Here is a 19,977-nt window from a genome sequence, read left to right on the forward strand (position 1 = left end):
CCTTGTTGTCTCCACGTAGATACACCGATTATGTCTTGTAACTTAAAGCAGGTTTCCTAGGTTTATGTGTAGTCTGTGACCTAAGTTTATGGTATTGCCTCCCACCCCAAATGATGATCAGTTAAACACACACACACTCACTCACACCCAATTCACACACACAAAAATAAGACATTCCGTAGTGGGGGTTGGGAGGAGGACCCACAAATTAAAAGCGTGGTAACAATTCTGAGTGTGGCTTTAGGAAAACTGAATGTATTTCTCTCCCCAAAAGGAAAAGTATTTTCTGTCTTGGGGGAGGCTGAGACCACCAGAAGGCAGATGATAACTAAAATGATCATTTTTAAGGTTTTCATCCTCCCCTTTCTCTCAGAGCATCCCAAATCATTAAACTCTGCATTAAAGCTATTTGCATTTCTGGTTTTCCATAAAAATAGAGTATTTTCAGTCAACTACACTTTGATAAATAAATATAAATGCGATACAAAGTTTTCTGAAATATATTTGCCATATCCTACGGAAGTTCACAAAAGTGCCCATTCTCCCCTCAAAAGAAGGGAGAAATGTTCCCCATAAAAACTTAATAGAATAAATGGATTTCCTCTCCCCAAAGTCATTTAACGTTTGGGAAGAGAATGCTTCGTAATTAGCATCTGAATGGAGTCTGCTTGCAACAAGGAAGTGCAGAGCAACGTTCGTACTGACAGCTTCAGGAGTTCCTAATTTGCATACAGAAGGCTGAGACGCACTTGTCATGCTGGAGCCACCTCAGTGGAGTCTGTGAGTTACCGGGCTGTCACTCCTGCTGTCCTGAATTTCAAAGTGCTACACGGGGTGACAGGAAACCTGTCAGGTGCAAGAAACAGGCTCTCTGAACCAGGAGGAAGAATGAAATCTTCCCTTCTGCTCCCACTCCAGAACTCCTCTTTTTTTTCCAGAGCTCATCGTTAAGCATCCAGCACTTAGCATCGGGAACCAACGAGATCAACACCATGAAGGCTGAACTGCACGTGACTGGGCGGGGCTGACTTGCCCCAAGACGTGAACGGCTGGAACAGGGACCCTGTAGAACTCTCTGCTGCACACACTTTAAGTTGCTAAGGGGCAGTTGCATTCAGTGACATTTTATGGGGCAGCCTGGCCCTGGAGGAAGAGCGACCTGGTTTGAATCCTGTTTCTTCCACTCTTGTAACCTTTGGTAAATAATTTAAACTCTCTGGGCCTCCCGTTTCTCACTGATGTGGGATGAGGACAAGAAGTGGGTTTTGCATTGATCTCTTTCAGGGTGAGACCTCGTGCCTGGACTCTGCTGATAAAAGCTATTCTTCTGGCCAAATCTTTGGAGAGATGAGGGGACTTGATTGAAACTTAGCCTCAAAATCATTGAAACATAATGACTACGGTAGAGCCTGCAAAATCTGGCGTTTTGAAAATGCGAAAGTTACTTTTGAATATGATTTTAGGACAGAGTATCCCTAACACTGGGTTCTTTATGGAGCAGTTGCTTCCAAGTTCAGAAACCAAGGCTGGAAAACTCCAGGAAGAATATATAGATATTCATCTTGCCCTCATAATGGACGACGTTTATAAAAATGAAATAAAAATGAATATATATATATTTCTAAATCAGCTGGAAATGGAGCAGTTTTAGTTTATTGCTCTCGCGGGATTGCCTGAGGGGGCCGCCCTGTCAGAGCGCACAGGAGATGAAGCTTCAGCCTAGACCAGAGAATGAGGAGTGGGAAGGCTTCCTGAGCGTGGGTGAGGTGGGCCGTGCTCACAGCCCATGCTGGAGGGGGAGAGAGGTCTTCCTGGACGGCACACACACATCTGCCTGTGGGTCAGCTGTCCCTGCAGGGAGGGAGGGTTATTAAAAGACTTCAGAGAAGCAAGCTATGGCTGAGCACCCTGGGCTGCAAGATCAAATCTTTATCTGGCTCTGGTGTCCCCGGGCTCTGATGCAGTTCTCAGCTGCGCTGGTCACCGGTGTGGAGACACGTCCGGCTCCCACAGGTGTCGCCCCTCCTCATGCAGCAACCCCGCCTCGCAGTCCCCAGGTCCCTGAGGGCCCCACCACGGAGCTGAGGACTCGTTCCCTTCCCAGCCCAGTCAGGGCCGGGCCCGGGAGACTCTGAGGGACATGGGCCGTTTCTCCCGGGAAAGTTTGGAAGGAAGACTTCCTGTAACAGCCGGGCTGCCGTACCCCCAGGAGCGAGCCCTGGGCGCCGGGGATTCAGGCTGCACTGCAAGTCTGTCCTGCTGCAGTGCAACCCTGGTGTGTCTTCTGCAAGTTTTCTTCTCGCCCTCTTTGTTCTCCCGACCCCTTCCCTCCCGCCCCAAGCCAGTGGCAACAGCAGAGAGACTGAAAGTCACAGACTGGCAGGTGATCAACACCTCGAAGGGAGCCAGTCTGGACAGATGTCACCCGTGGTCTCACCCACCAGAGCCAGGAAATGACAGAACTGTCCTCCGCGATCAACCAAATAAAGACCTCGTCTCTCCACCACATCTTCTCATACGAATCTCATGCCACAAACAAGCATCAAGTTATGCCTGCCGCCAAGCAGAGCTTCCTTCCTGTAATGCCCAGGTGACTTCTCTGCCAGGGGGTCTGCACGCATGTCTTCAGGAGCAGGATGAGGAAGCACTCCAGAGCACTCCATTCTGGACTCTCCCAGAATTCCACTCAGATTAAAACAGACAAACCTGTTAACGACTCATTCTCCCCCAAATTAACACTTCAAGTATTCCATAAAAAACAAATCAAAAACATTTTTCTAAATAGGGAAGGCCTTCTCGTGCCTGCGCTGTAACTCGGGCACTGTTCACCAAGCCCTCTGGAATGCAACGCGAGTGTTGCAGCATTTAGGATGCTTCCCCCAGATTCCCATCCTCACACGTTGTGCAGGTAGGCTCTGAACCAAGGTTTCATTGGATCCTTTCAATCCTGTGTGTCTTCATTCATCAATTATTTTTTAGCATTTCTGTTCCATTCCGCTGGGCAGAAATTGGCAAAGTACGTGGACACAGATGACTGCTCTAGGGGAACAGGAGCACAGGATATCTTAAGACAGTTAAGAGCAGTTGATCCAGTGCCTTCCTGGGTCACCTGATTTTGTTTTACTAAGTTGAAGTCTCTAACATGCAAGTGCCTGTGTAAACAGAAAGATCAATTTATCAGGTGATGCAGATGTTCAAGGACGTTACAGAAACCACTCTAGTTTTTGTTTCCTTTTTCCCGCTCCCATCAAAGTGCTTGCTGTTCTCTAGCAAGAAGCTCCCTCAGCAGCACAGGACGGGGACGGGGGCCGGAGCGTCGCTCACGCCTCAGGGACCATGAGCTGGAACCTGTTGACCCCATTTCCAGTTGTTTCATTTGTTCCAACTGAAAAACACTACAATCAGTCTGGAACTCAGAGGAAAATAATCACATAATAAGTGATTTGGGGAATAAAAATTAAACCAAAAATGAGATACCACTACACACTATTAGAGGGACTAAAGTTTAAAAAAACAAAAAAAATTTGAGTGATGGTTAAAATGAGGATTATAAGAAAAAATTGAGTGCCTCATAATTTGAAAATGGGAATGTAAAATAACGCAAACTCTTTGGAAGAAGTTAACTTAAACCTATCTGTACACTCACCCTACGTCCCAGGAACCCTCCCTGGAGGTTTTCACTCCACGTCCGCAGAAAGATGTAAATACAATTGTTCATGGACGTTTTATTGATGGCAATGAAAACCTGGAAACTATTCAGACTTCCATCTGCAGTGAAAGTCAACAAGCTACTTACACCAACAACATGAGACTTGAAAAAAATTATACCGAGTGAAAGATTTCAGATATACAGTGGATCCTACCATGGGTACCATTTAGTGAAATCCTAGAGGGGGCAAAATTTATAACGGCAGGAAGAAAATTTTTGGTTGCCTACACCTGGGAAGCTGGAGGAATTGACCTTAAAGGGGCCAGAGAAAATTTTTTGAAATGATGGAAATATTCTATATCTTTTTTTGATGGTGGTTACATGAGTGTACACTTTGGAAATGGATACATTTTATTGTATATAAATTATACCTAAAATACATACAATGATCTGATTTTCAAAGAACTAGCTGGCATTTCTGTTTGAAATTTTTGTATCACTTTTCAGTCACCATCTCTAACAAAGAAATAAGAGTCAGAAAACCAAGCATGTGAATTCAACTTGAAGGACAACCCCTTTGTAACCAGAAAAGAACAACATTCTTAGGCATCACTAATTTGGGAAAATTTGAAGCGTGTATGAAAATATCACCTTCAGCTGGACACGATTTGATCTATAATATGTGCTGGAACTTGACATCATAAACCCAGACGTCATTTTAACCTATTTTTGTTGGTTTTCTGCCCTTCCTTTCGGCACCGTGGGTAAACATGCTAGTGACACAGAACATAATGGCGATAACAGTCAGTCAGCTCTGAACCTGAACTCTTCCCCCACGGAGAAAAGAAATTAAAACCTTGCATTATGAAGTTCTCAGCTAGCTGGTCTGGGTTTCTTTTTTCACTGTTCATGTTTCCTCTAGGTGCTATACACAATTTAAAATATTCAAAATTCACACGCCTCTTAATATCCCTTGGCCGAAGACTGGCCGTTGCTTTTGACCTCCCAGAAGGTGAGAGAACAGAGCCACATACTCAACAGGGAACAAACGTATAAAATACGCATTATAGATGTAAAACTTCAAACAGCTGCCCATTTCCAAATTTATTAATTTAATATTCCCAGATTAAGTTTTTAATGTTTAATCAACTGAACTTACTGCCGACTAAAAATGTTGCTCACCAGCTGTTTCTGCAAGAACAAAGTCATTAGCCACTGCAGTCGCTGACCTTCAACACACCCTGAAAGGAGTTCAGGGTGGAGATCAGAAACGGGGCGCTCTGTGCTCTGGGAAGTGGCAGAACAGGCCGTCAGAGAGATATTTTCAGGGGAAGACTTGATGAGCCCAATTGCCTGCATCTCCTGATATGTAGAAAAGCACTAAAATCATTGATGGAGACCTCTGCATGACCAGTAGCAAGCCTCTGCCTAAATGTGCTGGGCTGCATGTCCACCAGCACCAAAATCACATGTGTGGGGACCTTCCTCGCCTCTTCGGGCCGTTCCCCGGAGCTCCCTGAGCTGCCATCTCGCGGGCTGAGGTCCTCATTTTGCCCCAATAAAACTGAATGCAGAGCTCTCACAGGCTGCGTTTTCTTTCTTTCTTCTTTCCAGTCAAGGCTCCCTCCATGCTGACTTGACCACGTGTTACGTTGCTCTCAACCCTGAGTTTCATCTGGATAAAGATACTTTTGATCCAGCCTGGCCCCACGCCTCTGGATTTTGGCGTTCACTGGGGCTGCTTCGCAGCGCCAACGTGGAGGAGATCTGGAAGACTCTAATGTGACAGGAAGCGGCTGTGACGAGGCATCACAGATACCCTGTTTGCATTTTAATTTTTCCCTTGTCTTTTATTACCGGAAACATTTGCAGTATAGAAAAACTGGCCCAGGAAAATCACTTGTGTCTTCTGCGGCTTCACTGACTGCTTTTGCGCACGGTGATGTCATAATTAGTAGGTTGGGAAGAGAACTGATAATGTCACAAATGGGGTGTCATCACGTTTGAGGAGGGAAAAAACAAAAAGCAGGAATGAATGCCAATGGCTAATTTAACACAAGTACGTGCACACACACACACAGACACTGCTTTGTCAGGTGGAGGAAAGCTAGAAAACGAAAACTGGAAATTTAGTAAAATGATTGCTTCTTATTTAGCGAAGTTATTTTAAAGGCATGTTAGCATTACAGCAGCACAGTTTTATAGAATGCCGTGGTGTTACGTATTAGAAGATATGTATTTCTTGATTGATAAATGATGTGCGAAATATCATTCTTTAAAACCAATCTAAGCCCTAAATGCAAATTTTTTAAAAGACGTTTTTATGGGGGAAAATATACTTTTTCTTCCACTTTAGATACTTTCTTGATTGAATGAGACTTTGGAACTGCACAAATGACGGAGCCAACACCCTTGTCCTAGGGTCTCGGCCATCACGGGCCACTTTTACCGGGGAGGCCCGCTGAGCACGGAGCACGCAGCTTCTGGGTCGGGAGGTAAGGGCCAGTCTTGGGCCTAGGGCTATCGAGAGGTCTGTGAAGTCTGAATCTGTCCGATGACGTCTGAAACCGGGAGAGAACTGGAGCAACAGGAGTGGAATCCAGACCTGCCTGTGTGAGAATTCCTAAACAAGTGGCTTTAATTCCTTCTCTCTGTGGGGGAAGAGCTGGGGCTGTAAACTGAATGATCGTCACTATCATTATTTTCCGTATCTCTCGCTGTATATTCACGTCGGGTGTCAAATTCAAGGCGAGCAAACCAGCGGCCTGGGTTGTAATAACGTCTGTGTTACCGGTGTCAAGTTCCAACACGCATTCCAAACCCAACCACGGGTACCCCCTGGATATTCTGCGTTTCCAAATTTCCCAAATGAAAAGTGCCCAGGAACTTTTTCCCCCAAATGACAGATGGGTCCTTTTCAAGTTGAGCTGTCATGCTTGGCTTTCTATTACTACATTTCTTCGTTGGAGATCATCACTGACAAATGGTAGAAAAACTTACACAAAAATGCCAACTACTTTTTGGCAACTTCAGTAATTACATAAATTACAATAATATTTCAGAAAAAGCCTGTGTTTTAGTAATGTTTTTAGGATAAAGTCACTCGTTTGAATGATTAGCTGAACTGCTACTAAACCTAAGGTTGCTTCTGGTCTTGGGGTCCCTAGATCGCTGTCTTTGCTCAACGACTCCTAGATTCTCACTGTTTCATTAATGCCGCCAGCGACTTCCTCGAGTCCCTCCAGACAGCTGAGGGGATGGGGCGGAGAAGGCCCTGTAACACAGCCCACTGTGCCTTAAACTACAGGAGCTAGCTTCTTCAGCGGCCCATAAACCAGTGCGAAGCTTTGGCTGCTCCAATGGCACCACGAGTGGTCTCCCCTCTTCCTCCCAGACGAGCAAAATTAAATGACTGACACGGGGCAACACTGGCAAATGTCTGAATAAACAAACACTTGTGTCCTGTTAATAGAAATTGGTGTGGCGTTTTGGAGGACAACCTGGAAGTGCACGTTCAAGTTTTATATATTAGCCCCTGTGACCTAACAATTGCACCTTTTGGAAACATCCTGCAGAAAAATCAAAGATCTGCCTGCAGGCATTTGTGTCCGTGTGTGTTCACTGCAGCAGCATCAGTCACACTGAAAGCTGTCAGGCACATGCACACGCATCAGCAGAGAAATCACCGAATAAACAGCGATGTGTCCATATTCCGTATCAGAGACTGGCTGGGTAACAGTCTCCCGTCTCCTCCTCTTCATCACTCAGGGGCAGCATCTGCCTCCTTAGCCCGTAAGGGCTGCCCCGTGGGAACGGAACTGCGCCCACAGAAGGTGGGGTCGGGCGAGGGCTGAGCGGCCCCGCTTCAGGCTTGGCTCACGGCATTCTCCTCATCTGACCCTCCCCATGACCTCGCTGATGGCTGCCTGGGGAAGAGGCGGCAAGACGTCCGAGGCCCTGCGATGGCAGAGCTGCAGACGGAGAGAGACTCGGGCTCGGGACAAGAGTCACCTGCCACTCACAGGAGCCTGGCTTTTCTGCGACAAGCAAGGGCTTTCTGCTTCTCTGAGCTACTGGAATTTTGCGGTTACGGCAGCTGGTGTTATTTTCCCATGAATACTCTCAGGAAATAGAAACTGTCATCTTCTAGACTAAAGTAAATGCCAGCGTTCTGACACTGAAATATATGCATGCTATTTTATTGTAAAGTGAGAATGCCACGTCCCGGAGCAGTATGTTCACTATGATCTCATGCAGAAGCGTGCAAGTGGATGTACCAAATCATTAACACTCACGGACGACCGTACCTACTCGGACAAACACATTTTCTTTAGGATGTCTCAGAAGAGACTTCCCGTTAAATAGTGATTAACTTCACCATAAGCTGGCAGGGCCAACGCGGAAGTGCACAGGCCTAACTTGATAAAAACTTGAGTCGTAGTTCAAGTAACTTTGGACGACTTACCTATGTTTACTGCATTTGATTCAGGCTATTTGCAGAACCTATTCAAGGACAAAATTACAATTCAAATAGCCCTGTCTGGATACTGATGACTGTACATAACATAGACAGACAGCAGGGCCCTGCTCTGCAGCACAGGGAGCTGTATTCAGTGTCTGGTAACGGCCCACAGTGGAAAAGAATATGAAAAACTACACACATGTGTATAACGGAGTCACTCTGCTGTTCACCTGAAGCAACACAACATTGTGAATTAACTATACTTCAGTTATAAACTCTTAAAAGAATAAAAAATAATTAAAAATTAAAATATATATCTGCCTATATTCTCGGGGAAAGGATTGCGTGGGAAACCAACCTGTGAGGTTCCGTATGACTGACGACTAGTACGAGGGACCTTAGTCTGTTTAATAAGGTCAAATTCGACACATTGGAAGATATTGGAGGCAGCCCAATGCAATGAATGCTCCCTATTACCACATTGTTATCGCCGCCTTTTGAACATTCAACAAACTACGCATATACATTTTAAAGCATACAAATGAAGTTTTGAGAATTTTACTTCCAGCTTTGGTCGCTGAAATAATTTAGAGACCAGTCATTCACGTAACCAGGAACTGTGCCATGACTCGATTCCATCGCTTAAAGAAAAGTTGGTCATGGCAATCACTTGATAATGATTTTGGAGTGAACGAACGATTTCAAACTGAGGGCCTGACTTTGCAGAATAAACCTCTAACACATAAGTAAACTAAATATTTGCAGGAAAACACTTGAGTAACACGTACATACGTATACATCCATCGTGCCTGTTCATTTGTTCGCTCTGCGAATACATCTAACCTCCTCCTGAGCCAGGCACAGACCTGGCTGCCGGGCTGGGGGCAGAGACCAAGACAGGTGACGCTGGCTGAGCCGTGAACTCGGGGCTCTGCTCGTGTACCTGGTATAGTAGCATGGGTGTGGTTATACTTTTACTACCAGAAAAAAAAAGATAAAACCCTGTCTAATGTGACTAGATTGTAGAACAAAATCATATTAAAAAAAAATCAAGTAATCAAAACACAACGTGACTTACAGGCTCGACCTCTGACGGCTGCTGGCTACAAAGCTGTCCCGTTGCTTTATCTCTGAGCACTGATTAGCGGCTGAGAGAACATGTAGTGGGCTGTACTTCAGGTAATCTGTATATACACTTGACATGAATTTTTCATCTGATGTGAAAAAAGTTTCCTGTCTTAATTAAACTCAACTGTAATTGTACTGAGGAATGGGGAATACATATGTAGGTACGTACGGGTGAATCAGTTATTTAATTAATGCTGTCTTGCTGGCAAGATACAAAGAAAAAGAATTTTAATCATGGTGAACTAACAGGGTATTAAGTTTTGATATCACTTGTACTTCCAAAGGAATTCATTATAATTTATTTTTAATTAATATGCCACTGTTAACAAGTGCTACCCCAAAAGGATACAGTGCATCATTTCTCTTTCAAAGTTAATAAAGTAATTCCAGTGTTTTAAAAGCCCCCGTTTGCTATTTGGTTTCAAGCGCCAGATGCAGTCTTAATCATTTCTTACCTATAGCGTTATAAGATGCCGTTTTCTTAAACTATTATTTCTTTAATGCTTCTGTTAAATAGATTTGTTCAAATTCAGTATGAAATTATATGCTGGACTAACTTTAGTTTCAAGGTAGAACAAAGCAGATAACGAGAAACACTAGCTCTGAGTTGAAAATGTACACCTGCGTTTACAACACATACACATACAACACACATTCACTCATTTGTAAAAGTAGTTTGAGTTCTATTTCAAGAGTCAAGTATGCATTGTATAAAATGAATACTTTTTTATTTCATAAAAACAAAATTAGTTTGGAAATTATCTTGTCTTCCCACATACTAATTAGGTGGTTTGATAAAAAATTAACAAAATAAATTTATAAATAACAGAATTTACATTTATTTTTGAAATACACTTGGGATAATAAACTACCCTTTGGGGGAAGATGAGTCACACAGTCCTTTAAAGACGTCTCTTCTTGCTCTGTTTTCTCCCTGTCTAACTACCTAACATGAATTTCAAGAACGAGGGTGGGGAAGGCTCTAAGAACTACTTGCTCCATTTGACTTCTGGTGAGTCCTGTGATCCTGGAGGTAAAATGTTCTTGGTAGACGTCCTGGGAGACACTCCATTCATTTCCATCAAATTCCACCATAAAGTGGTGGCACATTCCTGTCATCCCATGAGGATGGAGAACAGGACAAAACGCATTCTGGGCAGGGCTCTCACACGTCCCACAAACGAGACTCTGTCGGCCCCGCCTGCAGGGAGGTGACTCTGGAGGCCTGGGCTGGGCTGTGAGAATCTGCTTTTGAACCAGGGCCACACTTTGAGAATCACTCTTTGTTTATTTTTAATTGAAGTACAGTCAGTTTACAATGTTGTGTCAATATCTGGGGGACAGCATCATGTTTCAGTCATACATACACTTACGTATATTCCTTTCCTTCATAAGTTACTACAAGACATTGAATACAGTTCCCTGTGCTGTACAGTAGGAACTTGTTGTTTATCTGTTTCATGTCTAGTAGTGTGTGTCTGCAAATCTCGAACTCCTAATTTATCCCTTCCCACTGCCTTGCCCCCTGGTAACCCAGAGAAAGAGAAAGAAAAATATCATATGATATCACTTACATGTGGATTCTAAAAAAAAAACCAAATGAACTTATCTACAAAACAGAAATAGACTGACAGACATAGAGAATCACTCTGCTAAAATCGTGTCCAAATGACAGCAGATTTTTAACCTCAGATAGGGAAGAGCTTCGTTTCCTTAAGGACTTGGCTGACTTAGTTCCTCAGTCACATGAAGCGACTGCATAGCAAATGACCCTTAGGAAGTTTTCAGGAAGTAAGTGAGATGTTTCTATTTCCTCTTTTATCAATGAATGGTTAATTGTTCAATGTAAAATATACCAGAAATGCTTGAATTTACGGGTGGACCATGATGCCTTTAATCCAGCAAGAAATCCAGAAAACTGGGTTTGATACTTCATACTAAAGGCCATTATTTTTAGCTTCTTTGCATTTTGCAATGGATTGCAGATTTAGATTTTAATTACCATGACAGAACCAGTTACATCAACTTTCTGCCAAATCCTGTATGATATCCACTTTTTGGATGGTGTGGTAGACCTGATAGATTATTTTTTTTCCCTTGTGTTACAAGATTGGCACATAGTTTTGCTTTCATTGTTAAAATTTACACATATAAGGAAAAATATTGACATGTGCTTATGCTACCACTGTGATGTTGAATTTTAGTCAAATTTATACACATTATTTAAAATGTGTGCAAAACGTTTGGTTTAAACACATCACATACATTTTTAATATACAGTCAATGAATGAACTAAAATTAACCTTGTTATTCAGTAATGATTTTTTTTAAATAACCTTTGAGTACTAAGAGTCAACTTGGCGTTTCTTAAGGGTTTTACAAAAAATTTAGATATGAAGTCACATCATCAGACCAATTCTAACCTAAATATAGAAAATGCTACAATCTCAAGTGCAAAGTAATTTTTTGGTTACTTTACTTTTTTAGATGTGTTACAATTCAACTAGTTGCCAGATTAATGTGAAAAGTCTGTTGTGGGATCTTTTGTTAATATCTAATGCTTATAAAATTGCATGTGAAAGATGAAGACTCTGTACTAGCAAAACAGTTTAGAACTGTCTGGTTTCCCATGGACTACAACCCATATTTTCATTCTCTTGATGGCATTAAGAAACTTGGAAAATAAAGTTAAAGAAACCTATGGAAACTTGTATTTTGAGAACAAAATATAGTCCAAACGGATTAGCAAACAAAAGGGCAGCAGAAGCATCAAGTCTAAAGCGAAATCGGCGAGTAAGAGGCAAGAGTCTGAATTCCTTTGTAGACCATGTTTACACTGAAGTCCGTTGCGTATTCCTGCATTACTGGAAATCAGTTCAACTGCCTCTTTGCTTTGGACTCGCTGGCTACAGGAGCCCCTCCCGAGAGCAGCATAATGCAAACCCCACGCGTGATGACGTATGTTCTAGCAGGAATGTGGAGGAAGGGAAGGGAAGGGAAATTAACCCTAATAATACAGGATTTAACTCAACATACCCAAAATACAGTTTGAACACGTAATCAATACAAAAGTTTTAATGAGACCTTCCAAATTCTTGAAAGCGTATCTTCTAGCTCCATGGTCTATTTCACATTTAGAGCCTGCTTTAATCTGTGCTGGCCACAGTTCAAGTTCCCAAGAGCCACGTAACAGTGTGTTCTTAATAGTCCTAACGAGAGTCCATCACAAGAACATGCTACACACAATGTATTACACATCTTCTTTAGTTTCATACTCCGCATCTGCGTTAGATACGTCCCTTCCAAAACACCAAGAGGTACAGCCGCCACCAAGAACGTGTACCCTGTAAACAACGTGTTGTATTTCTCAAACCCAGTAACCTTCTTCCTACCTATTTTTTTCTGTAACATGTAAGTTTAAAAAAAGGGTTCTTGAGTTAAAATTAGCTCATTTAGAAGTACTTATTTAGGGTCTTTCAAGTACAATGTGTATATTACCATATGTTTCTTTTTCACATGCAAACATAAAACTTCTTTTACATGCAAACATACATACAGCTCATAATGCCTCAAAAGCCTTCCGCTGCTAGTGCATTTGGGGTGGGTGTGTGGGTGTAAAAAATAAACATCCGTAGTAGTGTAAGTGATGCTGTCAGGACGATGGTTATGAGCTGCTGGAGTACAAAGTGAAGGGGTCATCAGGAAAAGCTACAGACAAAGCAGCGTTTCAGAGCGACCCGGAAGGAAGGGGTGCAGCCCGAGCGAAGGCAAGAGAGCGAGCCGTCCGTCACGGGCAGCACAGACCAGAGCCTACAGCCACGCCTGTCATCCTACTAGAGGCTCTTCTGCGTGACTTTATTTCATTTAGTCCCGGGGAGAACGCTCCTGGGGGAAGTATAATTGTTACCTTGATGTTTCAAATGATGGAGCTGAGAAAAAGTGGATTCTTCCCAGGACATAAAGCTAGCAGACTGAGCCAGGCATGAGAGTAGCCAGAATTTCCCCAGAGGCCAGTCCCTGCACCACCGCGGGGCTCCCGTAGCTGAGAGCTCGCGCTGGTGCGCCAACGTGCTGTGACTAGCGTCGTCACATCCTCTAAGTGCGCCTCACGCCAGCTGTGTCCTTCGGTAGTCGGCTGAGTTGACTGTTAGTTAAGCAAAGAAGACCTGCAAGATGACAGCTCAGTCTGGAAGAGACAGTGTGTCTGCAAGCAGCCTGCAAGGGACAAAGCCCCTGGAGTCAAAGAGGCCGGCCAGCATGGTGGGTTTGGATGGACAAAGGAAGGGACAGCACTTCACAGGGGTCGCGAATGAAGAAGACTCATTGGGAAAACTAAAATAATGATGATGATAAAACTGATAAATGGAAGTAAGGGTAGGTGCTAAATGAAAATAAGAAACAGACCCGACAGGTGAAAGGGACGAGAGTCACGCAGGGTCAGGGAGAGGCGGCGGAGCCGGCGGCCTGCGGACGTGTGTTCTAATGCAGATGCTGTTTTACTCTTCTGAGCGAAGTTCTAGGTGGGGTCATCTCCTGGGTGTTTGATAAGGGAGGTGGCAGAAGTAGAGATTTGATAACACAAGAGTTTAAAATAGCTCATGATTCCAGAAAAACGCACCAACTAAGAATGTCCAGTCCTGCTAAGACACAATGTGCAGTTGCCTGAATTTTCTCCTCAGGTTTCTTTCCCAAGGCGCCTGTGTCGTTGGAACAAGGAGGCAAGAAAGTTGGAAACAGTGACAAGAGAGTAGTTGAAATTACAAATCATGGAATCTATCATTTATGGGAAGAAAATGAACTTAGGAGGGGCTGACTAAGAGAAGACAGACTGGAGGTCTTCATGAGGGAAAAACTCACTTTGCCCATTCGACGAGCAAGACCCCCTCCCCATTGCCCCCACCCCACGATCTTCCTTTGCGAGCGAAATCTACGGAAAATGCACAGGGAAACGAGAAAGCAGGAAAGAAGAACATTACTTAAATTCCCAAGATAAGAAGACTCCACATTAAAAAAAAAAAACAAAATAAAAGTTTTTACAAGTACAAACAGAAAATGATCTGGAATAAACCTTTTCCAAAACTATCGTGATGAAGTTTTCTTTTAAAATCCAAATGATCTCCCTAAGGTTGGCAGAAAATGACTTTGACTTTAAGCATACAAGAACTCCTTGGTGAACGTGCATTTCAAACTTTTTTCCTTTTCAAAGAGGCTGTCTGATTTCATTAACAAAATCCTACATATGCTGAAATGATCAGTGATTTTTATCCTCCGCTATCAGTAATTCTATTTGCTTAGGAAAATATGATGTAAGATTAATAGCTCATAACTTTTCTCAAATGTTACGTATGTAATTTATTGGCACTTGGTTTCCAGCCCCGATGACTCGGTTTCCTTCAAGCTGATATGGTTCCGGAAACTTTAACAGACTGCGGCATGAATCTCAACAAGCCTGAATTCAACTGCAACCCCAGTTTTGCATAAAATCATGAGAAACAAGAGTTTCTCAGACATGTTCGGCATGTTCATTACTACTACATAAAATAAACTGCTTGTTTTACATACGGCAAACGCACATTAAAAAGTATGAGTTGAAGAGCCACTCACATATGAATACAAGAGAAGTTCTCTTAAAAAAATGTTTGTGAGAGGTGAAAATGCCATTTGGAATTCTGGATCAGAGACACTGAACTCTCTTACACGTGTTTTCTAATCTAACATGCATTTTGCTCTGGAGCTTTCAGGTGAGTACACGCACTCAAGCATCCACTAGTGAACACGTGCACAAAACCCAGCTGTGCTACTGTACTGTAATGAACACGGCTATGCAAGGCTCTGCGGGCGCTAGGATGCATCTGAACCTAAAGGTCGTCCCCTAAAGAGCGAACATGGAGGAAAAGGTCCTGAAAATATTTAGATATGCCTTCTACTTGCAGAAGGTTCGATTTGGTGATCTTGGTAATTCTTGCATTGTTGTTTGAATTTCAAGTCTTCTTGACTTTGGTATCACTGAGGGGGGGTAGTGGAAAGTAAGGATCTCGATGGGAAAGTCACCCAGATGTGAAATAAGGTCATCTGCATGCAGTTTTAAATGGATGTTTTCCCAAATTATAAAGGATATGCTGTTCTTAAGCATGTGTCTTGGGTTTGATTCTCCAAGAAGACCTAGAGATGGGAAACGGATGTGAATGGGTTATTAGGTGAGTGACCCCGGCAAGGAAGGGAGGGCAGATAAAGGGCGCCCTGGGGAGCCAGGGACCACTCTGAGCCACCGCAGCTCAGTCGCCCTGAATTCTGGGCAAGCGAGAATCCAGCCTTGGAATGGTCCTTACTCACTGATAAAGAAATGGGTTTTAATTCACCAGCTCACTGTCATTAGTTGAGACCCATTTCCAGGGTTAAACCTCTGGCTCAGTTTACTCTGTGCTCAGACTCAGCTTGTTCCTGAAGCCAGAAAAGAACACCTGCAGTCAGAGGTGCGCACAGGGCTCTCAGTCGAGGCTTCAGCTTCAGAGATGCGCGCTGAGGGCCTGCGGTCAGGCACCTACAGCATCTGCTACAGCCCACACGTGGCACTGCTCAGGTCCATCCGCGATCCACGCAGTCCCGCTCTTCTCTCCAAAGGTCCTCCTATTAATGGTCATACTTCCAAAAAGTGACTTGCAGTGGGAAGGATAGTAGGTTCAAAGAATGTGATCGACGGTCATCCACATTCCACCAGCCACTCCAGGTTGGTTTCCCCACTGTCAGCACTTGTGTTCACGTAGCCTACTTGCCTCGTGTGCACACCAGCCCTGCCCCCATGGTCACCCCCCTGATGGGCACAGTCCCCATGTGTGGAGCTGGCTGAAGTGAAGGCAGGGGCTGGATGACCTTCACGCCCCAGTCGTCCCATCCACATGGCTGTTCAGCTGCTCCGCTGTGGGGGACACTTGCTGGAGGACCCACACGTTGTGCCCTCTCCTGCAGAGCCACGCACATACCGCCCCCAGTCCCCTGTGCCTCCAGTTCACAGCCTTGCTCTTTTAGGTGCCAGTCAATTCAGCCAGAGGAATCTGCCCTTGCCCCAGGCCAGCGTGCTTACTTTCGTTCCTCAGGCCACGTCTCCCTTTCCATCATGCAGAGGACTGTGTGTCCAGTATGGGAGAACGTCCCCCTTTACTTCCTTCTCTGAAGGGCACCTCTGAGTTGGGCTGTTTTATAGCAGCAACCATTTTCTGCTTACACCAACCTACAGAACTTACCTTTCTGCAAACTGGGTTTAAAATGTCTGCTTTGTGAAAGAGGATGTCAAGAGAATGAGAAGAGAAGCCACAGAAGGGGAGAACGTATTTGTGATAGAGACACCTGGTAAAGAACCATTAGCTAAAATACACGACAAACAGTTAAAACTCAACAAGAAGAAAGCAGGCAACTCAATTAAAAAACAGCCAAGGATCCTAACAGGCATCTCGCCAAAGATACACAGATGACAAACAGGATACGAAAAGACGTTCCACATCTCATGTCATCAGGGAAATGCAAATTAAACCAACAATAAGATACTGCTAGACACCTACTAAAATGGCCAAAATCTGCAACGCTGACAACACTGAATGTTGACGAGGATGTGGAGCAACAGGAACGCCCACACGTGGCGGGTGGGAGTGCAGCACGGCACGGCCACGCTGGAAGACAGCTCGGCCCTTTCTTATAAAACACTGTCCTATCATACGATGTAGCAATCACCCTCCTTGGTGTTTACCCAAACGAGCTGAAAACTTACGTCCTCATGAAGCCTATAAATGGATGTTTATAGCAACTTTATTTAAAATTCATAAAACTTAGAAGCAGTAAGATGTCCTTCAGTAGGTGAACAGATAAATAAGTTGTGGAACGTTCAGACAATGGAATATCACTCAGCACTAAAAAGAAGTGAGCTATCAAGCCATGAGAAGACCTGGAGGAATCTTAAATGCATATTACATAGTGAAAGAAGCCAATCTGAAAAGCTTACGTATTGTATGATTACAAATATATGACCTTCTGGAAATGGAAAAACTATGAAGATGTTAAAAAGCACAGCGGTTGCAGGGAGGGAAGGAAGAAATGAACAGACAGAGCACAGAGGGTGTTCAGGGTTGCGCAAACACTGTTAACACAATGATGGATGTGTGTCATTATACTTTGGTCCAAATCTGTAGAATATAAAACATCAAGAGTGAACCCTAAGGTAGAGTATAGGCTCTGAGTGATTATGATGTGTCAATGTAGGTTCATTCTTGTTTTAAAAAATGCACCATTCTGGGGGGGGGGGGGCAGGGGTATGTGGGAAATCTCTGTACCTTCCTCTCAATTTTGTTGTAAACCTAAAACTGTTTAAGAAATAAAGCCTATTTTAAAAAGTTATTTAACATTAAAATTGTGAAGTTTTCTTATTTTTGAACAGACTTTATCAAATACAATTTAGTTGAGGAGTTTCTGGATAAAACTGGAATATTAATTGTTTCCTGATGTAAATTGCTCCGATGTTGATGTTTCTGTCAGTTTTAAGACTCTCCCTCAGACAGAAAAAGATGGTGAGTAAACTGCCAATACAAGGACAACATGCTCGTCTGTTTCACTGGGAACATATGGATTAAAACTTGAGCCTCTGACTTAACGAAACGCAGCCCACGATAAAAACAGCGTCTCTCACTTACTCATGGCCAGAATTACCTAGTTTGCCCCTCCTCTCCTTGACTAACCCCCGTGTTTGCACTTGTTTGGATGGATCTGACCTGCTCATGGATCTCACTTACAATAATCCTGCTGCAGGCGACAGGGTGACAGAGTGGAGAAGTCACACATTTATCGTCCTGTGTGCTTCCCGACACCGGCAACGACCCCGACGATTCCAGAGCTAGAAAACAATCACGGTGAGAAGTCACGTGGGGAAAATGATTGAGGCGCAATTCCAAGGAGACAGAGCCACTTGGGACCGGCGAGGATGCACCGGCGGGGCAGAGAGGAGCAGAGCGGGCGGAGAAGCGGCCTCTGGTACAGGCACACGGGTCTTGTTATCAACCTCGGTCTAAGCAACACGCACCAGACGGGCTTAAAATTGACTGAGATTTGCAAATGTCAACTACTATATATAAAAATAGATTTAAAAAACAAACTTCTGTACAGCACAGGGAACCATATTCTATATCTTGTAATGACCTTTAGTGAAAAAGAATATGAAAGCGAATATACGTGTGTACATGGGTATACGTAGTCACATCTGGGACACCGTGCTGTGCACCAGAAGCTGACACACTGTAACTGACTGTACTTCAATTTAAAAATTTGCGTTTAGAATAAGAAAATTTCTCATATCTCTGAAAACACTGCGTAGAAATTTACAAAGATCACAGAGGGTGAGAAGGCCTTCCTGACGTAACGAGATGCTCGTCGCCTCGTTAACACAGGCTGCACAGTCCTCTTTCACAGACGAGCTGGTCTGCAGCAATGGCGCTGACTCCTCACGTCCTTATGTACAGACCACACTGCACCTCCCGGAGTCTTAACTTTACCATCAACAGTATGGGGTCAGGGGGAGGGCGTAGCTCAGTGCAGAGCGTGTGCTTAGCACGCACGAGGTTCTGGGTTCAATCCCCGGTCCCTCTGTTACAAAAAAATGAGTAAAAAATATAATAACGAAATAAACCTAGTTACCACCCCCCAAAATAATCTGGGGATAAATGTTCTAATAATTTAATAAAGTACTGGGAGTAGAATAGTTTGCAAACCATAAAACTCAAGCAAAAGAGCCTTTTCTTATACTCTCGATTTTCACAATGCAAAGGAATTTAAAGGGTCAAGCTGTACTCTTATTTTGGATGCAGCTCCATAAGGCACAGAGCACACTCTGCTCTGTTACACACACACACACACACACATCACACGCACACGTATGTCATGTATTCATGGATTTTCTACTTTTAGAAATCTTTACACTTTTAGTTACAGGCATCCAGCAACATGCTCTAGTAAAAATGTTCCACTCTGAAAAAAACGGAATAGCCTTCTCTCTGGGAAGATTGTGAAAACCGGAGATTCAAAACACCAAAGACACCCTAAGCAAGAATCGGATATAGTTTACTGGTTTTAATGACAGAAACTGAAGTTACAAACTTACTGGATGGATGTACATATAATCAGATGAGGAGATAACAGATAATATGGGAAAGGAAATATTTTACAGAAAATGACTAAGAATTTTTGAACTGATTTAAAAAGCAAAAAAAGAAAGAAAGAAAGAAAGGAAGAAGGAAAGAAAGAAAACAATTAAAACCCAAAGCAGGAAAATCTGTTACTGCTGAAATAACAGAACACAGAAGACAATCTACAGATTTTAGGAGAAGTCTTCAAAACCATCAAAAACATTTTCAAAGGTATGTAACTCCAAAGAGATACTAATTACAGGACAAATAAAAACAAAAATGCAAGGTGAGCATGTGTAACTTTATGGAACCACACTGTCAAAGACTCTCCTTGACCCGTTTATAGCCAGGCTCCCCGGACCACCCTTTCCTAGAATATTTTCTACAAAGGCTTCCTGTTTAGAGTTATGAATCCTTCCTGTGACTCTCTGAGTTGGACCTACCACAACGCAAGAGTGTCTTTCTCCAGGACTTCAAAGCCATTTCCTCAGAATCTATTAATCGGGACACGGCTGGGGTCCCGTGTCCCAGGCTCCGTGGCAGCGGAGAACCCTGACTCCGCTCACTCCCAGCTG

The sequence above is a fragment of the Vicugna pacos genome, chromosome 11 (assembly GCF_048564905.1).
Source record: "Vicugna pacos chromosome 11, VicPac4, whole genome shotgun sequence".
Classification (NCBI taxonomy): domain Eukaryota; kingdom Metazoa; phylum Chordata; class Mammalia; order Artiodactyla; family Camelidae; genus Vicugna; species Vicugna pacos.